The sequence below is a fragment of the Ixodes scapularis genome, unplaced genomic scaffold (genome assembly GCF_016920785.2).
Source record: "Ixodes scapularis isolate PalLabHiFi unplaced genomic scaffold, ASM1692078v2 PGA_scaffold1__304_contigs__length_218370807, whole genome shotgun sequence".
NCBI lineage: Eukaryota > Metazoa > Arthropoda > Arachnida > Ixodida > Ixodidae > Ixodes > Ixodes scapularis.
This window is the reverse complement of record NW_024609846.1, coordinates 11,104,888-11,113,636: the sequence shown is the minus strand read 5'-3', so window position 1 is coordinate 11,113,636 and position 8,749 is coordinate 11,104,888. Positions and strand designations below refer to the sequence as shown.

General features: G+C 43.8%; 1 pseudogene; it reads left to right on the top strand.

Moving 5' to 3' along the window:
- The first annotated feature begins 680 nt into the window (after window positions 1-680).
- On the top strand, window positions 681-3,823 carry LOC115321874 (annotated as a pseudogene).
- The last annotated feature ends 4,926 nt before the right edge of the window (window positions 3,824-8,749 follow it).

The window sequence follows — 8,749 nt, the reverse complement described above, 5'->3', positions numbered from 1 at the left end:
GTGACATGTTTAGGGCTACCAGGTTACAATATCAGTTTCACGTCCGTTTACCTGCTCATATTGCCCCACTCTATACTGAAAGTTTAACAAGAATCACTAATCATCGAAATGCGCTAAATAAGACGCTCATTATTAACTTAAATAGTTCTTCTACAACACCGACTTTTAAGAAAATAACTAAAGTTATGGTAAACACGTTGGTAACGATTAATACATCTGCAAGAATATACAAAGGGACGGACAAGACGAGAATGTATCGGCTTGTACCTCCCCTTGTTTATTCTCTCTGATGTATTAATCCTTTACTGCACCTTGTTGCATATTTGCAGCATAGCAATGAACGACGATAAAAACATGTACAAGATGCATTTAGTGCTGGCTCTGCGCGTTGTTGTATTTCCGCAACATACATCCGTGAGGCGAGTCGTCCAGTGCTGCCGTCTGTACTAAGGCGGCGAAACAGCCCCCCAAAAAGCAAGACAGCCACAACGTGAACGCTCAACAGGTCATACAGGCAAGTCTTGGCTATTGTACATCACTTTCTGTACAGTGTAATTCAAAGCAAATAATTTCCCACTCAACTCTATGTCCTGCTGATTATGTAAATACTAAAAACCTTATGATTTTTGACGAAGTGTGTCTTTGGAAGCAAAAGATAGCTATGTTGCACAGATGCAACAATGTGCACGACGGTGTTTTTGCTTTGTATAGCAGACACGAAGGACCCCAAACGGTTTGAGAGCCGTGGAATTCCTTCGGACATCGAGGACAGCGAGCTCTCCGACTTGTGGCACGAGGGTTGCCTTTTCCGGCCATTCTTAGGCCGACTGAGGGTTGTCAACCAGCGCAGTGCTTTGAATCCGAAGCCAAAGCAAGGGGAAGATTCTATCACCCCTTTAGGTTCGTAAACCTAAATGCTCGAAGTGTTGCCAATAAAGCGGTAGAGCTTGAAGGTGTTCTATCGGCATTTAACCCTGATGTGAAAATTATAACAGAAACGCCTGCATGGCCAAATACCTGATAATGACGTTTTTCCTCATGGTTTCAAAGTATTCCGACGGAATCGTGGCTCAGGAGGGCGAGGTTTTGCTCTTTTGATGAAGGACACCATTCCATGCATGTCTATTGAGCACGGCCAGGACTGTGAAGTGGTCTGGGCTTCGATACGTTTTGGTTGCCAATCAATACTTGTAGGAGCAGTATATAGATGTCCCCAGGCCAGTAATGGTGTCCTACAGAGTTTATCTGAGTTCCTTCTAAAACCAAGCAATTTTCACGTATAGTTATGACCGGTGATTTTAATTTGCCAGATATAGATTGGACTTGCGTGATGCCCAATGGGATATGCAATCAGTCTAGACTTCTTGTTGATATTGCTTTTAGTAATAATTTAAGTCAAGTGGTGAAGTGTCCCACACGTGTGTGAAATGATAGGGAATCCTTGCTTGATCTCGCGTTTTTATCTGAGGTTGTTACAAGAAGTATTCTTGATGTATCAATCGCGGATGGCATATCTGACCATGCAATAGTTGTATGCGACATATCCGCACCGCAGCATGCACACAATAAAACGGAAGCAAAATCTTATCGTGATTTCAACAGGGCGAATGATACCGATATTTTAGACTTGGAAATATCTCTAGACAGATTTCTTGCGTTTTACGATGCGAACCCGGACTCAGTAGATAAGATTTGGCTCTTTTTTAAGCAAGTCATCCTTACATCTGTTGATAAGTTTATTCCAGAGCGACCGGCAAAAAGGAGGAGGCACAATCCATGGGTGACGCGCGATATTTTACATTTAAATCGAAAGATAAACCGAGTAGATTGGTTCCAACCAAGTTTAAAATTTACGCTTCCCCCTCTTCGCCAAAAGCTGCTTGACCCTTGTGCGCACATCTAAATGTCGTTACTTTAATGTCACGATGCACAACTTTCTCATAGAAAATCCAAGAAAGTTCTGGGCTCATTTGACAAAAAAAAGTGTGATGATTAAGGAGCTTATTAATAGGCAACCTGCAATGCTGTTTGGTTTGGCGCCATCTAGCGACTGAAACAAGAAATATTGGGTACCCCTGGGAGTGGCGGCTGCATTATTCAAACGTGAGCTTTTACTCTGGTGGCGCCTCTTAGCCTAGTGTCTGAATCAAGAAATACTGGGTATCCCAGGAAACCGTGATCGCGTAACGTGCCAGTATAGCGGAAGCTACGGCCCTGGAGGGCCAATCGGAACGTGACTGCGTATCACCGGAGCGCGCCTCAACTCCGTAGAAGTATCAGGCTTTTCGCTGCGTCATGCTCAAATATGTGTGCGTTGCGCTCGTATATGTCGCGCATTTCGAAGCCTTCGGTACGCAATGTGGGGCTTATCGTTTACCCTGTGCCAAGTTACAACGAGACAGGGTATAACCGTGCGCTCTCACGCTGCTGGCGCCGCCTGGCCATTGCCGGTTGGCTATAGCGGGCAGACATTTGCCGATGAAGCGAGCATAGCAAGTGAGCTTATTTATTTTTTTCTCCTCTCTCTTCACCGTTGAAAACTGTATGTTTCCTTCATTTAATCATGACAGTTGTAAAATCAGTGACTTGGTAGTCTCTACAGAAGCTGTATTTAACAGTCTTTTGCAATTTGACACTGGAATGTCGAGTGGCCCATACGGAATTCCTAACGCTTTCTTACGAGCGTACGCTGAATGGTGTTCCAAGTTCCTTTACGTGATTTACTCTTGTAGTTTAAAAACTTATGACGTGCCTCAAGATTGGAAAGTAGCCAAAGTTGGCCCTATATATAAAAGTGAAGAGAAAAAAAGTGTTTACAATTACAAAAATTCATCTCTTTGCCTGATAGGGCCACAGAAGGACTGCTTACACATGCTGCACCCAACCTCGCTATCTCAACATCCTCTAAAATTTCCCGAGTGAGACTTCCAAAGGTGTGAAGTTGTTAAGCGTCATAGGGACCAGCTCACTCAGGAAATTTTAGAGGCTGTTGAGATAGCGAGGTTGGCTGCAGCATGTGTAAGCAGTCCTTCTGTGGCCCTATCAGGCAAAGAGATGAATTTTCTGGTTCCCTGACTTGCTCGTTTTTTAGCACATACTCTGTACGGCTGTGTCATGGCGCTTTTTTATTTTTTATTATTTTTTATATATATGTTTTTTATCATTGTTTTATTTTTATTGGTGATACGTCACATGGGCTGCATTTTTTCTGTTCTTTTGTTCGTGACACCGCAAATATATATTGCGATTTTGCGTACAATAAACTCAGTTGTAAGTCAGCGCTACGTCCGTGTCACTTCTTTGTCTGGTCCTCGTCTTTCCGCGCTGTTTTTATTCCGAATCACGAGATTTCTTCGTTTGGAGCTATGCTTAAGGGCTGTGGCAGGATGGCCTTCCAGGCCTCTTATTTGGTATAGACCTGTTCTGACGGCTCAGGCTTTCGGAAACTTCTGCCTTGAATTTGGAAGCGCAGGGACCTTCTGATTCTCAAGCTGCGTACGTGCCCTTCGGTACAAAAGCCACGCGGCTACAACTGAGAGATCAAGCAGATGTGTGTGAGGATTCTGAAGTACCATTTCTTTGACCTTATGTGGATACGGTAGAGGCCAAGGAGACAGTCAAAGAGGTCTACAACTCCCATGTACTTGTTGTACTTCTGTACAACATCGGGGCAGTCGATATCCGTGAACTCCGTTTTAGCAGAAGACGAGCGTTTTGCTTTTTGCACTGCAGATTGCCCCATGAAAGTAGAAAGGAACGTCACTGTGCGATTGTCAAACCAGTGCACGCAGGAGAGTTCAATGCCGCCTACTTCGCTCATTAGTTCCTCTGAAGAACTTCCTTTTTTAGTTAGCTCTTTTTCGGAGTTCAACTGACAACCTCGCAGCCTGTTCGCCCGGACAGTCCCTAGCGATAGTATTCCGGCTTTGGCCAGCGTTACTTGCAGCTTCGTGCTAGTAAAATAATTGTCAAAGTGCACCTTGTGCTTGACATGATGTCGGACCGTCCTAGTGAGACGAAGAACGCTGTTTCCGCTGGCACCGTAGTCGGCTGGTTTGTCTATACCGATATTCTCTTGGCCACTGTAGAGTTCAAAGATATAAGGGAAGCCAATGACTTTGACTCCATTGCACAGTTTTACTTTCGAATGATATGGCACTGATAGTGTTCCGAATTTGGCACATGGCCATTTTTATCCCAAAGCCGTAGTTCCGTACAAAACACGGCAGACTAACAATGGATATATAATATTGAAATGTCCCACTAAATAGGTCTAATTTTGGAAACTAAACTTTAAATATCCATACTGACCAAAAAAAAAAAAGTAAAAACTGCAGTTTGTGAGGCAGACTTTAACGTCCACGCCCTAAGAAGAAAACCGTTCAGCCTTCCTTGCGTATCTCTCCACAGATGTCGCCACCTGCTCTGTGCCAAATATGAAACATTATGAAGATCGGATCCTGCGCTTGATTTTGATGCTCAGACTTCTAATTTTTTTCTTAAATCTGAATCAATTTTACGTTCTAAATATGAAACATTATGCAATAGAGGGATAAAGCTGGTCTAAATTTTGATGATTATTCGCAGTGTAACGCGAGTCGTGATACAAGGCAGAAGCACGAGAATTTGCTCTTTGAGTTCCGCTGCAGAAAAAAATGTTTTTAAATTCTCCTTTTTTCCTCGTTATGTTTGTGAGTGGAATGAGTTCCCACCAAGTGTGACGGCGATTGCTTCTACCGCTTTATTTGCGAGTGCAGTTGATGAATTGTTTTTTTTTTTGTCACCAATGACTAAGCGACTTGTTTATTGTTGTTTTTTTATTAGACTCATTGATGGTTTTTGATGCTGTCTATCATGCCTTGGCCCTCAAAAGTTGGCCGGCAGTATTCTCAAATAAATAAACATTGCGTAAAAAGGAGTTGTATGAAATTATGATAGATATATTCATTCATACAATTGTCTATATTTATATTTTGCAGCTTAACAAGAGTTGTAGTTGGGCTAGGAAGAACATGATGCTCCAATTTCTAATCAGTTTCGAAAAAATGCGTTTCTTCTTAGGGCGTGGAAGAGGAGAGTGCAAGGAGAAAGGCTTAACACTTGTACAAATTGGTGTTTTCACAATGAACAGAGAAGCAAGGCTTGCGGAGTTCAAGCTGTCTCCCGACAGCCGAGTGGAACAGACCAAACAAAAAGGCTGCACTGTTACCGCAGGTCCGATAGCGCGTCCTCTACCCGGACGTAGACCTTTGTATTCTCCAAATGCCGCTTTGGTGCTCACTGTGAAAATCCTTAGGCACCCAAGTTCGTGAAAATGAGACCTCCGCGGCTTCACCGCTAAACAATTGATTACTTTCCAATCTTCGCCACGCTAAGAAAGGACAACACAATCAGAAATCGCGCGAACCGTAATGGGTGATACTTTTATTGTACACAAAGAAAAAAAGGCAGGTGGGATATTGGGGGTGCTGGTCTGAAGCGCCCAGTGTTCGGACTGTTCTGCTTCTGTATTCTGCTCTTTTACAGTACTATCAAATCTCCCAATTTTCACAATAAAGCTTTCTTTGTGTGTTTCGGACATACTTGTGAAAACCTACGAAGGAAGGGTTAGTGTTGTGAAGATTTTCATCATTCCAAAACGTTTTTCTAAACATTCACATATGGCATACTGTACAAAAAATGTGGCACATCTGAGGGTTGAAAAAGAGAATGTAACGTGTTTTTTATGTGTGTAAAAAATTGTCAATAAAATCTCGAAAATTAGTGTTTTTAGTCTTGAATATTTCGGCTATATATTTTTTGCGGCTCACGCTAAATTTAGCCTATACCTTCCAGCCATTTGGCGTTTTTTTTTTGGCGGGGCCATCTGGCAACACTGAGTGCTCATGAACCTTCTTATATAGAAGAGCAGTAAGTTGGGCGAGTTGGTAAACGTTGAACATGGTTAAAATCGCCCACAAAGAGACGAGGACAAACGAGGAAGGAACACAGAACACAGACAGGCGCGCACTCACAACTCTAGTATATTAAGTGAAGAAGAGAAAGATGAAGCACTATTTTTTACAGGGGAAAACGTCACCAGGGGGAAACAGATCATCCGCAGTCAAATGATCGCAAGAAGGCAACTTCTTTTTCACTCAAAGCAACCGACGGCTGGCTAACGCAGCGATCGCTCAGGCTCGAGATGGTGAACGCCTCGAGCACCTCGCGCGTTTGTTTTTCTTTGAAGCGGCCAATGATTCATGTTTTTTTCTAAAGATGGTGTGCACATACAGGTTTTACAGTGCACCGAAAGGTGACCTCCTACATTAGATGTTAAAGAAAGTTTATGCTCTCGTAGCCGGTCATTCAGACATCGTCCCGTCTGTCCAACATAGCATCTTCCACATGAAAGAGTGATGCTATAAACAACGCCCGATGAACAGGGAACAAATGGCCGCACATGTTTTTTGTGGCACGTGTTTTTGGATAATTTTTCCGCCTTTTCACGAACCCTAGAACAAATTTGTCGCATTTTCTTAGGGGCTGATAGTACAACGGGCACACCATACCTGCTGGCCACTTGTTTTAGGTTATGCGAAATTTTGTGCAGGTATGGCATAACCACTACCCGGTTTTTTTCCACGGGGCGCCTAGTTTTTTCACCCCCTTTTACATTCTTTACAAGCGTTCCTATCACTTCGATTAAGACCTGATTCGGGAACCCTGAAGATTTTAGTCTACCGATCTGGTTCAAGAAACTCCGATGAATGGCATGGAAACATGACTTTTTTAGGGCTGAGGTGAGGCAAGAGGTAGCAATGCCTCTCTTCACCACCTTGGAGTTCGAGGATGTGTAGTGAACAATACCTTTTCTGGAACGTGGTGAGAATGCCCATCACAAGTGATCGGCGTTCAATGAGAGGAAAAGGTCTAGGAATTGCAACGCCCCTTCGTTAGGTTTCTCAAAAGTAAGGGTGAGCCCAAAACCGCACGTATGAAAAATGTCCATAATCGTAGTAACTAAATCTTGGTCCGCAGTCTTCTTGTACAGTAAAAGAAAATCATCTACATATCTGAACACGTTGGTGACTGGCGTGGACTTAATAGCTAAAGCAATGGCACGGTCGATTCTCGCAAGAAAAATATCGCTTAAGAGTGGCGCGACACAAGACCCAATACACACCCCCGATTTTTGTAAAAATACCCCGTTTTGCCATCCAACGAATGTGGATTTTAAATAAAACTGCAGTAGTTCAAGAAAACTGCCTGTAGTCACTCCACTTGAGTTCCGGAAAGCGATTTCGTCTTGGGGTTCAATGCAGGGCCTAGCTGAGCTAAGTAAAGGGTCAAGAGGAAGGGAACAGAAAAGGTCTTGTGCATCTATGCTAAATGCACTGTGATTGGAAAATGCATTTGTCTTTAAGGTTTGAACAACAGTTTCAGAATTCTTAACCAAGAAGGGATCCTCAATCCGCAAAGCGGAGAGAGTTTTTGTGGCAGAGAGTTCGGCAAAACCTGCCCAAAAAGCAAAATGCTGCCACAGCGTCTGGGCGATTCACCAACCTTAAAGATAGTGAGGTTCCCCCGAAACTTAAAAACAACCTTGGTCTTGGCCCCAATTTTAGCATTCAACCGGACCTACGTCCTCCAGAGCTGCTAACCATGGCAAGAAAAGTGGCGTACAGGACAAATGAAGAAATTAGACCACGTTGTGTATCCGAATGTGTTGACACTCTTACCGCCTCGAGACGGGTCCAGTCCCCGGATCCTAGACCGCTGGCTAATTTTTTGGTGGACAATCAACAACGTGTTTTGGAATCCGATAAAGAAGGCTTTTTTGTAATAACGCCTGTAGGCATCTACAATGAAAAAGCCTGTACAGCCGTGCAAAAGAACTTCCGACCGCTTGTAATAGACACGAAGAAGGTTAGGAAACAAGCTTTAGAACTTTGCGAGAGTTTGTCGTTGACTCAGTTTGCTGCCAACATAAAAAAAGCCAAAGGACTGCACCTGGAGGTGTTTTTCAGTGCAAAGACGCACAAGGAAGCCTGTCCTTTTCGAGCTATAGTCACTGAGAGGGGTACGTGGCAACGGCAAATGTCGACCTTTCTCCAAAAACATCTCTCCGCTTTGCGGATTGAGGATCCCTTCATGGTTAAGAATTCTGAAACTGTTGTTCAAACCTTAAAGACAAATGCATTTTCCAATCACAGTGCATTTAGCATAGATGTACAAGACCTTTTCTATTCCCTTCCTCATGACCCTTTACTTAGCTCAGTTAGGGCCTGCATTGAATCCCAAGACGAAATCGCTTTCCGGAACTCAAGTGGAGTGACTACAGACAGTTTTCTTGAACTACTGCAGTTTTATTTAAATTCCACATTCGTTGGATGGCAAAACGAGGGGAGGAAGCGGCCGAGTGGGCTAACGCGTCTCAGCTCGGAGCGTGGTGCGAAAGCTTGCGCTGGGAACCTCCTGGGTTCGAGTGCCCGCCGCCCCCGCCCGTTTCGATCTGGATGAGTTTCGTACCGGCACGCGTTCGTGTAATCACTACTGCGTGATGCACGTTAAAAATCCCAGGTTAGCGGTTGTACCGCACTGGCCAAATTTCTCATCTACAGCTAAGAGACCGATTACCCGTTGAGGCGCATCTCCATCAAGGCTGTATACACATAAAGAGCAAGCCAATTTTTTTGGCAAAACGGGGTATTTTTACAAAAATTGGGGGTGTGTATTGGGTCTTGTGTCGCGCCAGTCTTAAGCGATA